Source organism: Lonchura striata, chromosome 2 (assembly GCF_046129695.1).
Source record: "Lonchura striata isolate bLonStr1 chromosome 2, bLonStr1.mat, whole genome shotgun sequence".
Classification (NCBI taxonomy): domain Eukaryota; kingdom Metazoa; phylum Chordata; class Aves; order Passeriformes; family Estrildidae; genus Lonchura; species Lonchura striata.
This window is the reverse complement of record NC_134604.1, coordinates 70,764,497-70,788,633: the sequence shown is the minus strand read 5'-3', so window position 1 is coordinate 70,788,633 and position 24,137 is coordinate 70,764,497. Positions and strand designations below refer to the sequence as shown.

Here is a 24,137-nt window from a genome sequence, read left to right as displayed (position 1 = left end):
TATATCCTGAAGGGAATAAAGAAATAAGCATATAACAAGTTCTCAGCTAGCCAGGAAAGGTTTACTGCAGTTTCAGATTCTGTAGGATGTTTTCACTGGCTTCCAGCTGCTGCCACAGAAGGACAGTTGTCTCCAACAAATCCCATCTCACACCGTTTTGGTCCCATGGCTGCCTTGGATATGCTAGAGCACAGCATTGCCACTTGGTTGCGTAAGCAGGTGAGTCAAGGCCCAGGTCCCCCTGACAATAATGGGAGTGTAAACCTTTAGTTTACAGTTAGATATAGATTGGTAGTTGCGGGAAGGTTTCTAAATCTCAAACTGAATCCTATCCTTAGAGCAGGAGCCAAAACGACCAAAATGGGGATAAGCATATATCCACATACAAGTGTCTAATGTCATTTGAGTTATGTTGTCCAAGAAACCCGTATGGGACAAAGGACAAGGAGGGAAGGTGTACACTGCAGAGCACTGGACCCTACAGATAGCAAACTGACATGTGTTTTATAACATTTAATGGCTGTAAAACAACATTGTGGCTCAGTGGTGCACCTAATCTTACAGGGCACCTGATTTGATGTAAAGCCCTCTATTCACAAGCAGTCCTGCACTTGCACTTACTCAGAAGAACTTGGCTTCCACAGCTCAGTGCCACAATCCCACCTGACCTGGAGTGAGACAGATCAAGCAGTGCAAAGGATGCAACAGGTAAGCTCTGCACATAGAACTAAACGTGCCTCTGTTAGAGACACACAGCAAAAGTGGTGGCTCTGTTTCTCCCAGCAACCTGTAGAAATAAATGGACTTCTGTCTCCCTCATCACTTAGGAATATATCCACTAATGTGTTTATGCAAGTCAAGTAGAATTCACCAGTACATACCATGAAGATACCACATGCTCTTCTTGGAGGTGAACTCTGGGGGGAGGAAAGGAAACAGGAACAGATTGGAACACAGAAAATTCTGCACATAATAAGATAATAAGGGGATAAAATTACCTTGAGTGTTACCAAAATTTTGAACAGAGAGATTGTCTAAGACTCTGAGACATTTAAGGCTCAGCTTGACATGGCCCAGACCAACCTGACCTAATTAGACCTGCTTTGAGTAAGGAATTAATGAAGATGACATTCAGAACTCCTGTTAGAACAGACTACTCTATGAAGCAATAATTAATTAATTTAATTACTTTATTTTAAAAAAGTGAATGAAGCAATTACTCAGTGAAGGTAATTTTAAGAATATGGCTTCAGATATACACATACTTCATTGGCACTAGAATGCATCAGATTTCAGTTAATCTTCATAGCTAAAGGACTTCTTGGTGTGGAACACAGGAACTTGCTTTGGGTTCTAAAAGCCTATCAAAGATAGGGTTCTCATAATGAAATAACACAGAGGTTAAGCAGAAAGCTAAGAAATACTGCCCACAGAAGGATTTCTAGCCTTTCATTCCTTCACTCTTCAGAACTTCTAAAGAATTAAACCACCATGCTCACAAACTCAGCAGTGGGAATACTGATCCTAGAATTAAGAAGTTATTCAGGAACTAGATTTATGCCTATAATAACATTGAGGATTGAAAAATTGAACCAAAATTGGGAGTAGTGGGAGTTTATAGGAGATTTTAAAACACTTTTCTTACATTATGGCTGCATAAGCAACTCTCACCTCTATTACATTTATCCTAAATGAATTTATATTTTGCAAAAAAAATTTATATCCTGCACTAGTTACACAGAATCAGTATCTATTAGATCATCTTTTTCAAAGCCAGAAGTTTGTATTTTGTTTAAGAAAAAAAAAAATGTTTAATACTTAAATAAAGCCTGAGATAATTTTTTTTCTTTTTTTTAACTGAGAAAATACACTAAAGAATTCTATGATTTCATAGTGTCTTTCTTAGTGGCTATTTCATCTCAATTACTGTTCCTGAAAATTCTTGTGTTTTCACAGAACTGGGCTCCAATTTTGCAAAGGTAGCCACAACTCTAAAGCAGCTATTTTGTTCTGGTTGTCATTTGCTATAATTCCCTCCTTTTCAGTGGGAATTTATCTGTGCTTCTTCATCATGTTTCAGAATGGCAGAAACACAGGACTAAGGGCTCTCAGAAAATCCTGGATTCCTTTAAAAGTCCTACATGATCTGCCACACTGGAATCTAACTTCAAAATCTTTCTGAACTTTTGTAAGAACATAGATTAGAAATTCTTCTATAAGCAGATAGGGGACAATTTGGGATGCCCTCTGTCACTAACATCTCATATTAGAATAGAATTTCAAATATCATTGTAGCCCCAAGACTGAAGGGTGAAGGTTGCTTTAAATGGGAACAAGCAATTCTGAAAGACTCTAAATTGTTTGGGGATTTCATAACAGTCCAAATTTTTCTTTTTTGACTCAGGGACAGAAACCGTGGCACAGCAAACAAGGAACATTACTATTCCACGTGTGAGACTGTGGAATAAGACCTGAGCACTGATTCTCATGGACTACTCTAAATGGTTTTTTCTATAGGTGCTATTAACAGACTTCCCTATCCATTACTGTACACAAAGTAATAATATTTAGCCACATACCCAGTACAGCAGTTGAAGTGAGTAGTATACATTCCTAACAGCCTACAAATAGGATAGAATTCATGGCCTGTTCATTATAGTACTATTATGTATTAATTTGTCTCTATATGGATGGTTGTATTTAGCAATATTTTCTTTCTTTATTGTTATTTACTTTCCTCATGCTCCTTATTGGGACATATGTTATCCATACTCTTAAAAGCAAAAAGTGAAATAAAGATACATGTACTAATATAAAATAAACTTAAAATTTTATGATAGATATAAGATGTGAAGGCTGAGGTAATTCCAGCACAACCACTGCACAGTAAAAGAATGATGTAAAATAACATTTTGGTGTAGTAACACAACTGAAGCACCAGATTTATTACTACCATTACTTGGTATGCTTAAAAGACACACAGCGAGCATGAATTCATCTAGGTGAGACAAGAACTAGTGGCTCAACAAAATTATTCCTCTTCAGGGCTGTATGACATTCTTGCTAAAGTCTGAATAACAGTACAAAAGAAATCTCAAAAGTACTGATCACTATTACAAAGCCTCCAAGGAATTCACATTTCCATAGATATTGTCATGAAAGGACATTATTCAGCTGACAGTAAAGATTTGAAAATAAAATTGTTATGCTGCATGCATGTTGATAGCAATTTGGCAAGAGATATAGTATAATTTAGACAGAAGAAGTAAAACCAGAACCAAAGCAAAGCAGAAAAGCCCTGTTAACAATATTCTAAACCCTTCTTTTCAGGAGGATATTGAAGGGCTTATTTATAACCACTGCTAGAATTCCTACAACAGCGATCCATCTTCTTTGTATGACTACAGAAAGAGATTCCAATAATTTGTTAAAATATAATACACTATTTTACCATACATCATTGTGAGACAATTATGCTTATGAAACAAAGCTTCATGCTTATGAACCACCTTTACCATGACAATACCAAAACACTTATCCAAGTACATTGTATCACCGACTGATTTGGTTTAAGCACATAGAATTAAAAAGTAAATTTAAAAAATTGTTAAAGATTTTACTTAGAGACAATGCAAGGCCTACAAGACATTTTGTGACAAAATGGGTCCTAATAAAAGTTTATTTTTAATGACTAATACCTTATTTAGAACTACAATATGGCATTTAAAATCTAATTAGTTTATTCCTTTCCCCACCGACAGAGGGAAAAAAGAGATAAACTAGCAACTGAGAAGAAAATAATGCAATATAAATTGGTACAGAACTGGTAGAAAAGAGTACTGTGTTCATTCTGCTAAGAGTGCATTTATATTGGTCATATCTAAAGGGTACAAAAAGACAAGCAAAATGTGTAGTCTGAATTAATTACAGTAAAATTGCATTGAGGCAAGAAATCTTTGGAAGTGTACATTCATTTGAATAATAAATTTGAATTTGAATAAGAGGAAAAAATCTTAACGGGGTGAAGAAGAAAAAAAGCAGGCACAAAAGGGATGCAAAAAACTTCCTGCCATGAACGACCAAGGAAATTATCCTGTCTGAGTTTTCTATTGGTTGGATCTAGCAGGTTCACATTGAAAGGAGCCTGGGACTGAACCAATGCCTGCACTCTGGGGCCCTTCAATGGAGAAGGTGCCAGAAAAGGCTTCAGCTCCCAGTTTACAAATTAATCCTGGTATTATTGCCTAAGTGGCTGTAGAATTATTAGAAGCAACCAGAAATCCTCAAAACCAGTTTTCAAAATGCTCAGGATGCTTTTTGTTGGCTATATAAAGAGCATAAACAACTCTGAGACACAATCATGGATTCCAGATGCAATATAAGGAATAAAATGGGCAACAGAAAAGCTGAAGAGGAACATGTATGAATTTCTCAGGAGTTCAGGGTTATAAGAGGCAAGTGTACTTCACAACTGAAGGTAGCCCATAGGCTCCAGTCCTCTGGAGCTTATACCTAGGCTGGGCTCCTTTCAGGGACACTGAGTCTGAATGTGAAGAAATGTCTTGTTATTCTATCTTTCGATTTTGAGGGAACCTGTTACCGATACCTGACCATGGCATCCAGATAAAGCCCTGGATTTCTTGAAGGGGCTAATATGCTGTCAAGGGTTTGCTTTATGTTTTGTATAGGTGCCCACAGAAAAAGCAGGTCATACGACACATAGGCACAGAAAAGCTGTTGGATCCTTTAGCCCTGAGATAGACCACCTTCCATTTTTCAGACTTGAACTTACACAGCTTGATAGTGTCCCGGGAGATGGCCTCATAAAACAACTTAGGATTTTTTTTCTCAGAAGGAAGCTGATCATTCAGGCATAATCCCTGAAAATATTAAGAACTCTATGGGGTTTTTTGTTTTGTTTTGTTGTTAGGGGTTTTTTTTTGTTTGTTTGTTTGGTCTGTGGTCTTTTTTGGAGGGGAAGGGGGTGTCATTGCTCTTTTTTAAAGTGCTCAAACAACAGTATCTAACTTGTAGCATGAGCCACAGAGATTCCCCAGAAACAACTGGGATATTTCACAGCCCAGTATACAGTTTTTGAAGGGTAGGGCTATGCTGGCAGATTAACATTTACATGGCACATGACAGCACAGTGAGAAGTCACAGTGTAACCCAAAAGTTGTGTGGAAAACAATGACTAGGCTGCTATGAGCCAGCTGAGTACAGTTGGATCCATGCCATCAGTATGAGCTATTCCCAACTCTGACCTTGAGTTTCTTTATTGAGAAAGCTATTTAGCTTTTGTCACAGCTGAGTAGGAATCCAAAAAAAGACATAAGCAACATGGCTAGTGAGGGGTAGATGTGGTGTGGGGACAGGTGAGAGAAGAGAAGGTGAACTCAAGAAGGTGAACTCAGCTGTTTACATGATGGTATAGATGCCACAGACCTGAACTTATCAACATGTCAGCTCATTGCAAACATGTTGGTTCATTACAAACCCAAATACTTTGGATTTACATATCCATGTATATTATGGATTATGTTAACAAGTATAGAATTTGTTAACAAATACATACTTTTAAGAAAATGACTGAATTTTCCAGGGATTTTAATTAAACTTGCTAATGTATCCAGGACAATAATTTGCACTACATTATCTCAAATTCATACATACAACAGTTCAAGGAAGTAGAAGAGATTTGTTACGTAAAATACAAACTGGTAGCAAACAGCACCTCTGAGAATGGCTTTTCACAAAAGATTTCCTGATTAGCTACAGATCTTCATAATGACCACCCCAAAAAAAAAAACAAAACCAAACCAAAAACAAAACAAAACAAACAAACAAAAAACAACAACAACAAAAAAATAAACAAAAAAAAAAAACAAGGAGGCAAAAGCTCAGGAATTACTTGAAAATGCAGATCTCACCTTGTTTCATATATACAAGATTTTTACCAGCAGCAGCTCCACAGGTAACTTCCAGAGAGCTCTCAACTCCTATGAACAACTAGCTAAACATTTATTTTTAACCATCATTATTTTTTCCAATACTACAACAGCACCTGGAAGTCCAGATTGGCACACCATTTTTATGCAAGAGATGGCTACCAAAGTATCATTTGCAAGATCTCTGGTAACAACTCCTGTAAAAATTTCTACATACATAAAATATGTAAAATTAGTTTTAGACAGTAGTACAGTGGTAGGGTTGATGAGCCACAAGAAGAAGGAAGATTCTGCACAATAAAGGGCAGGAAGAAAAAGGAAGAGTGAAAACCAAAGGGAAAGATATAGATTACATAATCCTACCCCAAAGCAGGCTAGGATACCTTTTCTTTTTCTTAATCAAATCTATACCCTGACTAGCCTGTGCTTACAATATTCTGCTTATTGTAAATCACTCATACAACACAAGCCTAGTGCTGGACATCAATCCACTACAGTTCACTACAGCTGTCTCACAATAGCTAAGATTCAAGGTGCTAAAATAGACCAGAATAAAACTCTGACTTAAAAAACAAACAAACAAACAAACAAACAACTACTTTAGAGTGTTGTAGGTCAAAAAGTTGCAGGAAGTCAATGAAGGAAGGGGTTATTTCAACAATAAATTATCTTCTGAATGGATTTATTTGATGTTCAACATTTTTTCCTCTCATTTCTGCAGTAAATATTTCAATGATACATTTCAGGGTACACACAGTAATTTCTATTCCAGTTTCATGTATCCCAGTTTGTATCCCATCATATCTCAAGTCATTTTCCACATGAGAGGCAGTAGACATTCCAGACACTAAAAGCAGTGAATCTGCAGGCCCATAGATTCTTCTGACTGGGTTGGCTAAAAGTTCAATTCAGTTCTCCAAGGACTAGGATATCAAGTCTGTAGGGAATACTGCCTTTACTGCTAGTCCCGGCTGGTCAGGGTCTACTTAGCTATACTGGTTGTAAAGGTGAGTTCAGTATGGAGAGCTTGAATCCAACTCTCCACTACCCATGTGGGATGGCACAATTTGCCAGAGAATGGTAAGGTATACTGCAAAATTCTTACAGAAGTTTCTTGACACAGTGATTTCTATCCCATATAGAAGCAACACTCCCACCCCCTTAAACCAAGAACTTTGTGTGTTCTGTTCAGATACACTAGCTGTTTCAGGCTGGGAATTGTTCTTTTGATTTCAGAATTCCTTCTTACCCAGCAATTCCTGCAGTGCTTATTTCCCACTTTTCCAATGCTTCCACTTGAGAATATTTCCCCTAATTAAAATCCCTTCTAAGTTAAAATAATTTTCTTAGTGACTCATTCTTAGAACCTCTAGGATAAGGTCGCTAAATGTCTTCTCTGTACTCATCATCTAAGTTTCACACTGCCAAGCCCAGTAAAATTTTGGCTTCCTTGGAATCCTTATCTCCTTAGTCTCTTCACCTTCCCAAAACCTGACTTTGACCACTTACAGGACACATTTTCTCCTTTGTTGCTCAACAGTCCTTTCCTACTCCTTTCTCCTCTTCAGTTATCCCATTGGCATTCACTCCTCCTGAACATCCTTCCTGCAAAATTTATCATTCATCTTCCCAATGCACACTTCACCCTTCTCCTCTGTCTTGGTCAGTTTCCCTCTTTTCCTCCCGGATCCCTTTTTCTGCTCCTGAACTGAGAAACCTTATTCTCACGATCTACTCCGGCCCCCGCCCCCCAGCTCCTTTTGTGCTCTTCACCACATCTGCCCTGCCCCGGCTCCTACCACACATCCTGAAGCCTCCCTCGCCCGTCCGTCCCACCCTGAAGTGCCGGCCGGCCCCAAACTCCATCCCCGGCAGCGAGCGAGGCGCGGCGGCGCCAGCCCAGCCCAGCCCGGAGCCGGGTCGCTCCGATGAAGCGCAGAGCTTTGGGGTCGGGGCGCCCTCCGGAGGCACCGCCGGGCCCTGCGCTGCCCTGCGCTGCCTGGCAGAGCCGGGGACACCCGGCAGGGACGCGGTGCGGTGAGGGCCCGGGCAGCCGGGGCGCTTCCCACAGCCGGGGAGCGCAGCCCGCCCGCGGCTGCTCCATGTCCGCTCGGCGGCCGGGGCGGAGAGAGGGAGGGTACTGCTCGTCTCCCGCCCCCTGCTCGCCTTCGCCTTCTCCTCCTCCTCCTCCTCCTCCTCCTCCTGGCGCCCGCCCTCTGTTCCTCCTTCCCTCCCTGCAGCGCCGGCGAGACCGCGAGAGCGGCGCCCGCCCCGCCAGGGCGAGGGAAGGCGGCAGCCCGCGGGCGGGAAGCTGGATGAGGACGTGGTGCGGGCAAGGCAGCCCCTCGGGCATGAAGGGGACCGCGGGGACGCTGCCCTGCCCTGCAGCCGAGCGGGGACATCAGGTAAGCGCCCCACACGCCTGCCCGGCCCGACCGGAGCCGGCACTTTTAGTGCCGGGAGAGGGCAAGCGTCCCCTGGAAAGTTGTCCTGCCGCCGCCGCCGAGGGGCGCGGGGCAGGGGCGGCGGCGGGCGGCAGCCGCGCCGCAGGCGGCACATCGGGGCGTGCGGCAGCGCCCGCCCGGGGCTCGGTGCCCCGGCGCGGCGCCCCAGGCTGTGCCTCCCCGCCGGGCGTCCCGCGGCCCCAGCGGCTCGGCACCGGTGCCAGCGGAAAGTTTCCAGCGGGGTGAGGGCTGAAGGAAGCGGGAGAGGATCACCGCGGGACGGGAGCGTGGCGAGGGAGAAGCAGCCCGTCTGTGCTGCCGTGGGCAGAGGGTGCTGCAGCTTCTTCTCCCTGCGGTGCTGCCAGCAGGTCGCTCAACTTGTTCCGTTGTTTTCACTCTGGTTTGTTGCAGAGGAGTAGGATCAAGTATCCCTTTTGCAAGTGTAATGTTGACATCTTTGATGGCTACATCTTACTCTTCTGTGAAATTTACCTACCTGTTTGTGTCAGTTTAGATATGTTTAGGAAAAACAAACTGCAAAGTCTTACCAGAAAAAGGCGCACAGCAGTACGCCTGAGACTTCGGTAGGTTGTTATGCTGTCTGACTTAACAGTAAATGCAACTACTGCTCTTTTTGATTCACATTTCATTGGGGCTTTTTAACTGAACATTTGTGGATTAAGCAGAAACTGAGTAAAATGTATGAATCATCATAACGCTGCTGGAGATCAAATCCCAGTTTAAACGTTTTGCAAGTTTTCTTCCCCCTTTGCTCATGCATATAAAGGACAGACTCAAGTAGTTTGCTTAGCTCTTCGGAAGTAACCTAAAGAATCAAAAGTGGGCACAGTTCCACAGAGAGGTTGTAGGTACCTTTGCTGCAAAGCAAAAAACACTTTAAAGAAAAATAACTAATCAACAAATCTGTATCTTGGGAAACCTCCTTCCCTCCCAGCCTTAACAAAGATGTGTACATTGTGTACTGCACTGTGAGTGTAAAGATTCAAGCCATTTCAAGTGAGGCAGTTTCCCCTTACAGGGGATGTTCTGCACTAATTCGCTTGGTTAATCAGAGGTAGTCTACCTTAACTATCAGCTGCAGTTCTGTTTCACTTACAAATTTTCAAATACTGAGGTAATTCCACAATATTTATTGCAAAATCTAAAAGAAAAACTTAAGTAAAATTACCTAATTTCATTAGATCAAAGACATATGAGTAGCTTTTTGGTTTGGAGGTTTATTTTCTTGGTTTTGAGGGTTTGGTTGGTTGGTTGGTTGGTTTTTAGTGTAAAAAAATTTGAAACCAGATTTGGGGGAGCATTCAAAAGTAGCCTAGATTTCACAGCATACATCTGTTGCTGCAGGTAATACCTGACTGTTGAACACTTATAAGGCACCATACTTCAGGTGATTTTCAAGTTGGGACTTTTCTTAATAGGCACATGGATATATCTCTTAAGAAAGTCTATCACAGTTAATGACCCAATGCAGCTCTAAGACTTTTTTACATGTGCTCAGGCTTTTATTAGTGGACTTTTATATTGCACTATGCTGGGAGAGGACTGAGGAAATAGAATAATAGATATGTATAAAACTTAAAATGCTTCCCACTTTTCTGCATTTTGTTCACTGCTTTTGTTTTTGATTTTTTTTTTCTTTTGCAATGTCAGCTTCAAATACAAGAAGTTTGGGCTTTCATGCAAGCGACAGGTTTTATTAAACATATGATACAATTTTCTATTGCAAAATGTTCTGTAGTTCTTACTTCCTTGGAAAGATAAGATATGACTAGGGAATTATAATTTTTCTTGACAGCATGACAGTTAAAACTTGGTTTGCATAGGAGTGAGCATGTGTAGTGTATTAAAAGAAGATGTCATTCTGAACTGTCTGACAAACTTTTCAACGTGTTTCTTTTTTTTATGTGGAGGTGAATATATTGCTTGTAAAATCACTGCTAGGACGTAACTTAAGATGTAAGGATGAATTGATTTAGTGATGTTGGGTCAAACTTAGGATTTTTAGTATAGTTTTAATATTTAGAAGCCTATGGATTTAGTGCTCAGTTCTGTAATCAGATATTTGAATTAATTTTATTCATATCAGCATCTTAGTTGAATTCACACAGAAGTACTGGTACTTAAGCTGTGCAGGGGTAGAATATGGATAGAATAGACTGAAGCAGAATGCTTTGTTTGTTAGTAATACGTCTGTTCTGATAACATGTCCAAATTGTATATAGGGATTGCTATCAAAAGCTGAGCTCATGTAAGTCAGAAGCTTAAACATGGTTGGGTGTCCAACAAATGTTCCTGTACAGAGTGCAAATTCTTAAGCAATGAAAATGCCCAGGTGAAGCAAGGGGGGCATAGAAAATGCCACTAAGGTATGGAAGTGTGGGAAGTTAAGTAAAGGGGGGAAATAAAAAAGGAGGAATTTAGGAATTGAGGGTTTGGGGTTTTATTTGCTGTGATTTTTTTCTTTGTTTGTTTTTGGGGGGCTTGTTTGCCTGGGTTTTTAACATGAACATTTGCTCTAAAAACACAGTTACCTCTTTTGAAGGTAATACACACCTTGAGGATTTTGGGTAAAGGTGTACATGAAGAAACAGGTGAGGTATTTGCTTTTACCTGAAAACTGTGGTTGCATATGCAGCTTTTTTTCTTATAGTTCTCTTTGTAGACCTTCTACTGCTATATTTAAAGGCATTTCTTGAGCCATAATAGAAAACTTTTTACTTGGTTGTAAAACCCATCTGGTGTGGTTGGAGTAGATAATGCCATTGTAAAACTAGTTAACTGTGTTTAGTGTTTTTACAGAAGCAATAAACTGATAAAAAGTTGAATATACTGGCTAAACAGAATTGTGTCTTAGTTACAAGTTCTCAGACACTGAGAATTACATATGATAAACGTGTAAAAACACAGGGCTAGATTTAGAGAAAGGGTTCCTTCTGGTCACTACAAACAAGTAAAGTTCCTACAGAATGTGCTTGCGAAGTGAAAGCTCATTCTGGGTGTTGATTTCCTCTCAACTGAAAAACTCCTGATTATTTAATTTTTGCTTTCTTTGTCAACTTTTTTAGACCTATAATAGTTAATATTTTCTGCTTAATTCCTCTAATTTCTTCCTTTATTCCATAGGTAGAGAATGTTCTGTACGGGAATTACAGCTGTAGCCTTACCAACAAGTAAACTATAAAGATTAGCTTCAGTTCAAGGTAGCATGTTGTCTTTTATGCAAGAATATGGCATTGCTGATCATTGTTACTCATGGTACTTCTAACCACAAAAATACCAGAGTAGCTACACGCTGTGTGTCCTCATCCAGTATTTTCTCACTTGATTATTTTTAGTTAACTATTTACATTCTTTCATTGCATCTTATTTTCTCCTAGATCATGTTTTCAGTTTAACATATTTTTTCTGAGTTTTAGTCCTGTATGCCGAGATTTCTAGTCCTGGCTTCTAGATCTTCTTAGCCTAATGTCATGCTTAGATGTAAAAACTATACTCAGTCACTTACTTCTCTTATTAATAGTGATTAATATCTATCAGAAAAGACTAGGGGAGCCTTGTCTTAATATGGTAATGTAACCTATTTTCTTAATTAACCAGTATAATGGGTTTCAGTCCATAGATATTATGAGTGTATAAATATGAGTATTATTGTCTTTTAGAAACTACTATGAAGTCCAAAGCAGGAGTAGTACGTATTTGTTTAAGAAAGGTTTTGTTGCAAAACATCACAGCTTTAAAGGAAAGAAAGTGTCTTTTAATTTAGAAATTTATTTTAATACAGTAGTTTTACTGAGCAACCAAATGCCTTTTCCTGAATGTCAGGTCAAAATACTCCTGGGCAGTGTCCCTTGCAATAGTATCATGTATACTATTTGTAATTAAAATTCTGTACACAAACCTCATAAAAATTAACAGGGTAATATAAGTGCTAGTTTTACTTTTTTGTTTTTGACAATTGTTTGTAGTAAATAACTTTAGTCACCAAAAATGGGTAATAATATGTCAAATTACTGAGCTGTTTGATTAACTGCTATGCTTTAAATAATTTCTAAGGGTCATTAAAGTTTCACATTTGTACATATTTTTGAAAACATTAGAGGAAAACTAAAATAGTGTTACAAAAACTGATTTTCTTTTAGAGGTGAATGGCATTGAAAACCTTAACAGTCTTTTGTGAAATTGCTGTAATATGAAATTTGTTGTTATATTTGCCTGTTTTTTACAAATATGTAGACTCAGGTTCAACAGAGTGATCCTGAACATCTAATTATTTTTTTCCACTTCACTGAATTGACTCACTGTGATGTTCCAAATTAATATTTTTGTAGATACTGCTGTCAAGTCACATTACGTATATCAACCTCTGAAATTGAAGAATTGCTTTTGGAAACGTCAATATATCTGAGTCACATAAAAGTACCTAAATAAACTCCTTGCTTGTGGTTGTGCATTAAGCATTCTATACTTCTGAGAATATATTTATTTATCTGAAAACCTCATAACATCATGTCTGTATAAACCTGGAGAGATAACTTCTATTTGTTTTCCAAGAGTAGTACTCTGGAATTTGGATTTTTTATATTGAACACCCTTTCTGTTATCAAAGATACTGTAAAAACATGTTTTTCTATGTTGCAGAAAAGTAGATTGATTTTCAAATTGAAATTTAGAGGAAAAGGTTCCAGGACTCAAGAAATTGCACAATGTACACCGAAAACCCTGTTCATTAATCCAAAAATGACATAGTAACACAATAAGTTGATTCTAAACCAGCAATTTATTTGATGTCAGAAACAAAGAATTTTTGTCCATAACTATCTGTCAGTTTCCCCAAATTATTTATTTGCTAATGAGGAATTGTAAACTAATGTGCAGAATTATTTGAGAAAAATGTTGCATGTGAAAAATCATAGCATGATGCTGGTTCCCTAACTTGATTTTCTTGGATGCAGCACTTTCTCAGGCTGTGAAGATTTTTCCTCAGAGATTTGAAGACAGCAATATATTTTTATTTAAAGGTGCATATGCACATAAAGAAAAAGGACTCTGTCTTTTCCTGGTGCTGACTTTAAAACTTGTAAGCACTTAACCAAGGAAAGAGAAACAAAATGGAAAGAGCTGGCTGATAAAATAAATTTCACTGGAATGTCTCAATCCATTTTCAAATACAAACTCCCCTAGATAATTTGAGAAAAAAAGCTGTAACCAGTCTTAAAAAGACTGCAATAGCAGCCATTGTGGAAGTCCAGAGACATCCTGCCTCTTCCTCCTCCTTGTTATCAAAACCATCACTGGGTTCTGAAGCCTTCTATAATTCAGGAAGAAGGTTCAGATTTAGTAAACCATTTACTGTGTTTTGGCAATGGTCAGAGTGAAGTGCAAAGTCATATTACTTCTCTCAGGGCATTTCATTGTTGGATGAATTGTGTCCTTCATGGATCTAGAAGGAAGTGAAATGGTGTTCTCAGGATCTTTTAAGGAATGTGATAAGCCTACCAAGCTTTTCGGCAATGGGATCTTCTTCTCTTAGTTCACTTTCTGGCTAATGCAAGATCCCCCAGAAAGTCATAGAATTAATTGTAGAATGGCTTGGGTTGGAAGGGACCTTAAAGATCATCCAGTTCCAAACCCCCTGCCATGGGCAGGAACACCTCTTACTACACCAGGTTATACCAAGCCCCATCCAAGTGGGCACTAGAAGTCCCAAAAGAGTTGGGAATCATACAGAAGTCTCCATATTATTGGAGGTAATCATACTCATAGTTACTGATTGAGATCTGTGTAGAGGAATGCACAGGAGTATATGCAGGAATCTGAGTTCCAGCAACTAATGTGGAAATGCCTGTGACTCTGCTGCCAATGTAATTGTAAGATGCAGCAAGCACAGTGCTGTGGGAAGATGTGTGCACTCTCTTTACTTATTGTTACTGAAAAAGTTTTAGTGAGTGACGCCAGGACTGAGCCTTTGGAGAGGCTTCTGCTGTAGTCTAATTAAATCATCTTGTCAGTTACAGTGTTTTAATTCTGCAATGTTTAATACTTTCTTCTTCTTCAGTCTGTGTAGAGAAAGTTACACTATTAAATTTAGATGGCCTGAATCACTTACTAAACCTTTGAACTTAAGCTGTGTTAGGTTGTGATACTACTTGGTTTAAATACCACTTTAAAAGAAAAAAAAAAAATAGTTGTGCTTTGGGGGATAAGTAGACTCCTCATCATGGCTTTTTCAAGGATGGGATTACCATGAAATTTCATTTAAGTTTTGCAACAATTGACCCAAGGTATGACTATGGACTTCCTCTGTTCCAAAAGATTATTTCAGGTTAAGCATTGCAGACGTACTGCAGTTCTTGATGCACCTGAAGATAGCTTTGAAAGCTACAGCAATATTACAGTGTTGCACAGGCCTTTATTGATTCTATTACAAGAGAATACATTAAGAAATTGCAAATGCAACTAAAAATACTGCATTTTAATGAGTACAGTTGGTTTCATGCTACATTTGAGCATTGCATATTTAGAATACGCTAGATTTGAGGAGACTGAAACTTAGAATTCTAACTAACTTCTCAGTGGAAAGGCAAAGTCAACTTTACTTAGATCAGCAGAGAAAATTTGTGCCTATCCTCCAACCAAATTAACAGGGCTTCAAGAAAACTATATGCATTTATGGGAAAAGGTATTTTTTATCTTCTTTAATAATACCCTTTTGTTAGCATATGCTGTCTCCTTAACAGCACATTTGACTGATAGCATAGAGGAATTTCAAGGAAACTCATTATGGTATTTCTGAAGTGTGTGCAGTACCCCATCAACATGGGCTATTGGCTTCTTAATACTGTATAATTAGGATATATGTATGATTCTGCTCTTTGTCCAGCTTGCCTTCCTAATCCCTATTGAGAGACTTGCCAAGAATAGGAATTGCTTGTATATTTTTAAACACTAGCATTTGAGCAATAAAGGAAGTAAGGAAGATTGTAAGGAAATTTTAACTGTCATTGCTTTCATAGTCCCATAAGTGAAGGTTAATCTTAAATCCGAGACAAATGAAATATCTGTGCTAAAAGGGGCATCCCTCCCTTTTTAACTGTGATGCTGTGTATTTCTTTTATCTACTAGTTAAACCTAATGATTGCCGTTTTGTTCTCAGTTTTGTGAGTGTTGTGTGGTAATATCTCTAAAACATATCTTAATATTTTTTCTTGGGATTTTTACTGTCATACAGTGTCTCATACACTACACATACTGAATTTCTTTGAATATTTTGAAATTATATGTTAATTATGGCAATTTTTGTCAGGAGCCGTATTCAGATTTTTTTTTGTTGTTTTTTGGTTTTGGTTTTTTGGGTTTTGTTTAGTTTGGTGTTTAAATAGTATGTTAACTTGCAGCCAGTTGAATCACTAAGCATCCATTGTTATTGTTTGCTCAGCTGAGTCCAAAAATGTGCTAATAACAAATACATTCAGTCCTCCATTCCAACAAAAAAATGCAAGTGTGTCTAAGCGTACCAGTGGATTCTTGTCTCAGGTTGCCTGTATGGTTTGCTCCTATGTCTACACGTATGTCTTTGAGCATGCCAGACCTTTATCTATGATGAATGCAACACTGATTGAAGACATTACACTGGCAGATAATAAATTTTGGACATTCATGCTGATTCATGTATTTGCTTTAGTCCTATCATCAAGCTGGTGAGCAAGTGCAGAAAACTTTGCCATTTTTCCAGCAGATATTTGCTGCATCCACTCTTGGCTGACAGTCTTACCTCAAGGTCCATGCCAATCCAGAAATCAGCCCCTCATGCAAGTATCCAAGAGTTGAGGCCATCTGTAAAATCTGCTTCTCATCTATGTATCATTAGGGTTTATTGATTGTACTGTCATTTTCAGGTATAATCTCTGATCAGGGTCAGTCTCTTCCCCATGACTACTGCAGCTGTCAGCCCACCGTGTAAATGATGAGCATGGACTCAAGGAGTCTTTTTGCAGAGTGTGCAGAAAATCATAATTAACAGCAGAAGTGACTAGACTAAAATAATTTTTATGGCTGCATGTAAAATCCTGTTTGTATTTTAATTGCAGCTCCATAAGGTTTTGGAAAATTTAGTTGATCTATGGGAATACACTTTTGGTTGAGCTCTCTACATGCTTACCTTACAGCTATGTCTGCAATTCAATTCTTTTTCCAGGCATTTTTTTCTTATTCATGTGGCAAAATATTCTTAAGAAGTTAGAATAGATTTACTAGTTAGCACAAGATTACTTCTTGGCACTTGAATTTGTCTTTGCAGGTTTAACTACTATATGATTTTTCTGTTTCTTACTAATGAGTTGTGGCAGTATTCTGCAAACACAATGCCTTCATGAAAGTAGTAAGTTAACTAAAACCATCAACAATCATACTTTTTCTACTTTATTGGGAATTGTGAAAAAAGAAGAAAATGCATACCTGACAGTAAGTAGCTGGACTAAAGTTGGTTGTAGTAACAAACTGTCTCTGCAATCAGCTGCAACAGACATCACCTAGAAGTAGCCCAATGCTGATACAAATCTCCTGATAGTTGACTTTTGAAAAGTCTGGAAAATTAATTCCTTCTTTCTGTTCATCCTTTTGAATAGCTTATTATTGCAGACATTATTCTAAAGGAGATGCTGGCATGTCTTTTCTTCTTGTTAGTTTTACATGTAAACTCATTTGGTATGAAATACATGAATTACACTTTTTCACAATTTAGGACTTTGATGGGGAAAAAAAAATAATGAGGTAAAATTGTCATGCTCCAGGCCTTTGTCACACGAAACCAGTTGCTCCTGCATGAGGAACAGGGACAACTGGTGATATCTTCAATTGTCACAATAGATTGTGGAAACGGTGATATGAATAGAAAGAAAATACAATCACTTTTTTTTTCTCCCTGTAAAACAATCTTACACTGAATCATTATTCTTTAGGATCAGTTGACAGAAACAAATGAGAATCTATAACTGAAACTATATGTCAATGATAGCGTGAAAACAAATATAAAGATTTCTGAAAGGTACTCAAAGCAATTTCATTTATCTACTTATAATGGGTATTAAAATCATAACAATTTTCTGGTAACTGTTCTGGGAAATGCTATACTCTCACAGTATGTGGAGTAAGTGTCCTGCAACATGGAAGGAGGTTTTTATATAATAAAATCATAAAATTGTTTTGAGTTGGAAGGGATCTTAAAGATCATCCAGTTCCAACTGCTTGCCACAGGCAGGGACACCTTCCACTACACGATACTTCTCAAAGCCCCATCCAGTCTGGCTTTGGACACCATTACATCCGAAAAAGAGTTAGCTCATACAGTAGCCAATTGGAGGTGATCATATTGGTAGTTAGGCATTGCTGTCTGCATAGGGGAATGTGCAGATATATGCAGGAATCTGAGTTCCAGCAGCTATTGTGGAAATGGCTGTGACTGTGCTGCCAATGTAATTGTAAGATGCAGCAAGCACAGTGCTGTGGGAAGATGTGTGCACTCTCTTTACTTATTGTCACTGAAAGTTTTAGTGAGTGACACCAGGGCACTAATACACATGACTTTATTTGAAGATAAATCTCCAAAGAGTCTATGAAATCACAGGAACTAATGAAACAACTAGAAAATTCTCTATTTCTACGCATAGGTATTTGCCAATATACTTCAAACTTTCATCTGATATGTTCTCTATTCTGATCATTTATATTCAAAAACTTCCTTGGGCTGAGAAATGCATGCATTGTTGTGAAAAGTTTAGTTTCTAACAAACCTGTTCTTTAGAAGAGGTTCTAAAACTAGATTTTGAATTGTTAGTAGAGCAGCTAAAAATTTAACTTTCTTTTTCCTGCATTCTTTAGTATTTCATTGTAAGTAATGTTTAAAAATAATCTGAGGATCAAATGTTTAATTTAGTTATTGTGATTCTCTATGAAAATTTCATTTATGATACTTACAAACATTACGAAGTTCTCAGATGCTAATCTAACAGAAAATGTTGAAATGGTTTTGTCTCCAGGGAATAGCAGTATTCTATTTCCTGTAGGTAGACATAAGGAGTTTACTGTTACAAACTTAGCAAAATAATAACTTTTGTTTCACAGTAGTTGAGTCTTACAATATGCACTATTCAGTTGAGAAATGAAATAATTTTGGTGGTACTTAAGGTTAATACTGGCTCAGGTTAAGTGCTAACTCTGATTTGTTATAAGCAAGACCATTCTTATTACTTTCCAATTTTGAGGTGGCCATATTGAGTTTTGGTAAGCAGTGTTGAAATTTCAGCAGTTGTTTCTACTCATTATAAAATTGTGTAAATGAACTAGCTTCTGTTCCAAACTCCTTCAGTTCTTAAGGAAAGTGGAAAAGTTCTCTAAGCTTACAACAATTGGTAGTAGCAAGTACTTTCCATCTATCCTATGAAGTAGTGGACATCAGGCTATTTTCTGATGGGACACTTCTGTTGTTCTATGTTCTGTGCTTTACTGCTGCAGGTGGTTTTTGTTGTCTCCACCCTTTCTCAGTCCCTTTTTTTTGTTCGCTTCTCTTGTTGTATTTCTTGGTTTCTTTTTTGCATGTTGTTCCTATGTCTCAATCTCTCTTACCTTCTATAATGCAATCTTTTCACTTCTCTTTAGTATAGATGACCTTTCCAGACAAAGAGAACATTTTAGTCACTTGTGCTTCTTCACAGAATGAAACAAATATAATTAAAGCTATGGTACTGATAACCTTCTCTTCTTGAATACCTCAGTTTTGTCTCTGGAAGTAACACCACACCACCATTTTGTGCCATTAGGAGTGCCTCCGGATATTTGCCTTACATTTTAATAGCAAATTTGATATATATTTTATGTAACTAGAGTAATGCGTTAGTGAGAAGTGGTACTCATTTATTTGTCTATATTTATTATAAAATCATAATGTTCTAAGTTCTGTAAATAACAGACTAAATAGGGCCCAACTTTCCAAGTGAATAAATCTCAGAGCTTATTTAGTGACAGGCGACACATCCCATGCCAGGTAACGTTTTGTTCAGTGGCAGAAGGTATAGCCTTACTTAGAGGTGTCAGACTATACTGCAGTCATGTAAGAATCCAATTATCTTTTTTTTAAACTATTCCTACTTTCTTATTTTTTTTATGGCCAGCCATGCTGAAATTTTAATGAGAATTCGCAGGCTTCCCTCAGCAGATAGATGGCAGAATGAACATTTTTATAACTGGAATAAAAGCTGTTACATTTTATCACAAGGCCTTCCTATTGTGTTGTTTCCCTTTTGTAAGGTAAGTAAACATTACCTCAGAAGAAACTTCAAGGAACACCATTAATTTTGTTATGTGTATACATAAAAATTCATACACATACACTTTTTCAGTATTACATCTGCATATTTACTTCTCAGCTAGACTTGCTGTTATGTTTTGATTATGTAATATTTCCTGGCTACACAAATCACTTTTTCACATTTTCATTAAGCCTGAATTCATAGTAACATTGAGGTCATCATGTTTTTGTAGTGCAACCATTGGGAGCACCTTATCAAAACTCTGCTGCTAAAGCAGCTTGACCTTGCATTTAATTTACTAATCAAAGGCAATCCTAGCAGGCAGTTCAAACAAAAATAGCATATCTTTGTTTTCCTTTGTAAGTAACAAACAAGGTCATAGTAACTGGACAAGGGGAGAGAATTTACCAAACTGCTTGGGCCTGAATTTCCTCCTTACATTGCTGAAAATAAAATCTTAAAAGTAACTTTTAATAACTATTTTTTCCCAAGCTGGAAATATTAGGTATACTCTACTCTCGCTGTAGACTTTCTGTATGCTACTCCAAGTAGTGGGGAGTGAGCTGCTGCTCTCAAAAGCAAGTGATTAGCCCTACTCTTGAACTCTTCCTAGAGTTCTTTGTGGGTCAATAGGGGAAGGCTGTGGGTCATTCTGTTATGGCTGTCCAGTGCCAGTCAGTATTTTTTTCTGAAGATTTATGGATTCTGCTTTGGCGTGAGATTGCGTTTGCCACTGTGACAGGAAGTAGGCTGTTTGGTTTTTGGAAATCAGCTCTCTGGAAATGTGCCACCATCAGAAGGGCTTCTCCAGTATAGTCTTTGTTCCTTGGTTTTTGTCCCAAGGATCCTGAAAAATAAAGTATCAGTAGTAGATTGACCTGCTATTGCTGATAAAGTTAGTTAATCCAAAACCTGGCGCTGAAAATTCTCTGTAAAAGGGGGTAGCTGTGAGAAGGCTAAATCTAAGTGAATTGTTGTCATGTGCTGCTAATGCACTCTACGAGAAATTGTAAAAGCAGATATGTAACACATGTTGCATAGGCAGAAAGACAAATTTTGGGTTGGAGTTCATTGAAAGTCAATCTTACTACAAATCCTATAGATTTGTAAGTATTGGATGTTTGGAATATTGCTAATCTTAAAAGGCATCCCACATGTTTAAAGTTCAGTGAGTACAGGACACATACATAGGTAATAATGGAGATCATAAATATTAGCAGATGTCAAGGACAGGTTAAATGCTAAATCCAAAGAGGAGAATTTGTGATCTTTGCAAATACCTTTGCAAATACCTCACGCACTGAAGCTGTCATCCTGAAAAATTATAGGTCACAACCAAATGAATGTGAGTTTCTTCATACTGATGTATTTTGACAGATTGTGTTCAGGATTTTATGTTAAGAATTTACATTGTATATATTGGCTGTGTTTCTTAAAGTTCTTGAAAGATTTAAAAAGAATTGCAGTTTACCTGCTGCATGCTGAGTAAAAAAAGCTAAATATAATCTAATTCTTAGATTATAAAAAAGGAAATACTGTTTGTAACATTGAGCTTTTTGTATACAAACTTATAAAATGCACAAGACCAAATATAGTCTCATAAAGAAGGCTTTTCTTTTCACAATAACTAGCAAGGGTACTTCTTATTTGGAATATTTTGGGAGGCATTTGCCTGTACTAAATATGACCTACTATGCAATAGGTCTTTAAAATAATTTATAGTGCACATACAGTTAATGTAAAATAGTGCAGTGGCTATAAATTTTACAACTCCAAAATTCTGTCTCCAGAGCAGAAGGAAACGAGTTGTTTTACACAGGAGAGTCCTGAATTTTATTTCATGTAACTTGGAAAAAGCTATAGATTACCTAGCCACATTTTTTGATTATAGACTAAAAAAAGGGACAGGGAAGTGGGAATCCAAATTCAGGAAGTTGCAAAAGTAACAAAGTAGCTATGGAAGCATACTACTTCACCTTACAAGAGAATGCCTTAACAGACAGATTGTAGATTAATATTAGACAGGTTCAGTCTCCAGCCAGTCTGTTTCATGTTGGATCATTGTGAAGCAAAAAATAATAGATTTAGATGTAAGAGAGAATAACAATGAGACATTGTATTTTAATCAGAAAAAGACTTCAGAGAGAAATGTGTCTACTGACTACATCTGTTCCCTGAGATGATTAGTGGGTACTGGCTCAAGTCTGTTCTTCCCAAGCCTGAGACTTTTCAGAAAGATAAGTTGCATCCCTGCTGCTTATAAGCAGGAGTGTAGATGGTGTAAGCAGCTACTTCAGAAGGCTTGGGATTTTCACAGCATAGGCTTCCTCATTCTTGAGCTGCTTTATCCCTTGAATGTGTTGTGCTATTTATACAAGCCATTGGTTTGTGGTAATTGCCTAGATGTGATGTTGCTGTAACTTCACCATTGGTGAAGCTGTGATCCCAGAGTGCTTATATAGGGTTATCCTGGTTTATGGAATACAATTTCATGAGCTAACATGAAAAGTTGTAATTTGGCATCTGTGATGCTGTTGTACTATGAAGTTTGAAAGAAACTGCTGTCTTGTGAAAGATGATTCTTTTTGTCTTTGTTTTCATCAAGTGTTAGTCCTCACTACACAAAATATTGGTTGTGAAAATTTAACTCAATTGAACTATTGAGGTGAGATCAGGATTGGGTCTTGAATTTTGCTGTCTAGAGCCTGGGATATCTGACATCTGCTCTTTTGTTTTCTGGGCACTTGTCCTTATTGAGTAGGAGAATGATACTTTTCTTTAAAGTGAGCCAATTCTCAGCTCATACCTGAGAAATTACTTCAGCCTAAGTGAGTAAAATCTGAGTCTTTTCATGATCAGTTGTAGAAAATATAACTGCAAATCATCCATACTGAGAACAAACAGGTTTATAGGGGATATGTTCAAGGGGAGTTCCCATTTGTTTTGGGGTAGTAGATGAGGTCTATTTATGTGGCTTCGTCTACATAACGTTTATAACTGGCAATTGCCTCACATGAGTGTCTAGAGAGATTTATGGATAACCAGGGAAGATTTGTTCTTGAATTACTCCAACAGCTAAATGTACATTTGTGTAGGTCAGGCTTGTACTAATGATGTGTATAGCATTCTTAACCTCTCCTGAGATGCTATCTGTATCAGTCTCAGAGTATTAGTTTACATTGTGGTGGTGCCACTCAAGCCCTGCTTCCCACTGCAAGTGACAACTATTCTTTGATTACAGAAGCCAGTACAGAGACAACAGCTCAATCTTGAACTCTTGCAAGTAGAAATGAATTATGCCTTTCCTCCCCTTAACATAAAAAAGAAGACTTGAGAAGTGTTTGAGGTGCTGGTAACTCCAGTGCTGTATTTATGATAAATTTTGGAAATACCTCAGCTCCATCTTGCTCAGAAGTCTGTCTTTGACAGTAGCTCACATTAAATGCCTAGGAAAAAAGATAAGGACAGGAAACATCATCTTTTAGTGATATTTCCCAAAATATTCTCCTACTTGAGTATTTCAAGATTTACCAGAGCCTGTTGTCATGCCTTTGTATATGAGTTTTAAACAGATTTCCAGAAATGTGTTTACCTTACCTTTTCAATCTGGCAAAGTTCATAGCATGTGGGCTGTCTAGAGGTGTCATTGCATTTGATCTGTTTACTCTTTGCCCTGAAATAATTCTGTACTCATTTCTGTTCTCTTTTCTGTTTTCTGTAGTTTCATATTCTAGGAAATCCTTATGAAAACAGGGAAGTCAGGCCCAGTCCTTTCTCTCTCCTTGCTGTGGACCTGGTGTTCAGTCAAAGAATCCTTCTTGTGCCCAGTAGATTTCCTACCATCCCCTGGAAGTCAAACAGGTATTCAGTCATTGGCCAAGTATCTTCCCGTTAGAAGGACTAGAATATGGACACTGGCCAGCCATGTTCTGAAATGTGATCAGAGTCAGTGGAAGCAATAGTATCAAACATTTTGATAGCTGGACTCTCTTTCCTGGGCTTGATATCTTGAAGCACACATAGTGAAAGAAAAATGCTTCAGTTTTCCATGTGGATATTTAGGCTGGAGTCATTCCATCTCAGATCACACATATAAATAAGATAACCTGCATACCAGCTAGTGGTAAATGACAGTCGATATTCCTGATAGTGATGGCAGGAGCCATATTTTGGTGGTTAGGAGGAGAGGGTTTGAGGTTGGGTTTTTGTTTTCATTGGGGTTTTTTGTTAGGTTTTTTTCTGGAATGCTGCATGTGAAGGAGGAAAAGAGCCAGAACTTGTTTCTGTCTTCTGCCTAAGAGGTACTGCTCTAACAGCTGTCTGTGCTTTTGTAGTTTACCTTGAGTAAATCAAAAAGTTGTGTTGCTTTAGATGGTGGATCTAGAAGGTACCTAAAATAAAGAAATGGAGAGAGTCCCTCT

General features: G+C 38.0%; 1 protein-coding gene across 6 annotated transcripts in view; it reads left to right on the top strand.

The window, feature by feature from the left end:
* The first annotated feature begins 7,984 nt into the window (after window positions 1–7,984).
* The window catches only part of SGCG (sarcoglycan gamma), a 103,016-nt gene continuing 86,863 nt past the window's right edge, over window positions 7,985–24,137 (top strand). For 2 of the 6 annotated variants that reach the window (XM_021530619.3, XM_021530617.3), the window contains exon 1: window positions 8,136–8,353. The gene's annotated coding sequence lies outside the window, so the exon portion shown is untranslated. Of the gene's footprint in view, window positions 8,354–24,137 lie in introns of all 6 variants that reach the window. The other 4 variants (XM_021530623.3, XM_021530621.3, XM_021530622.3 and 1 more) reach the window with 4 other exon arrangements.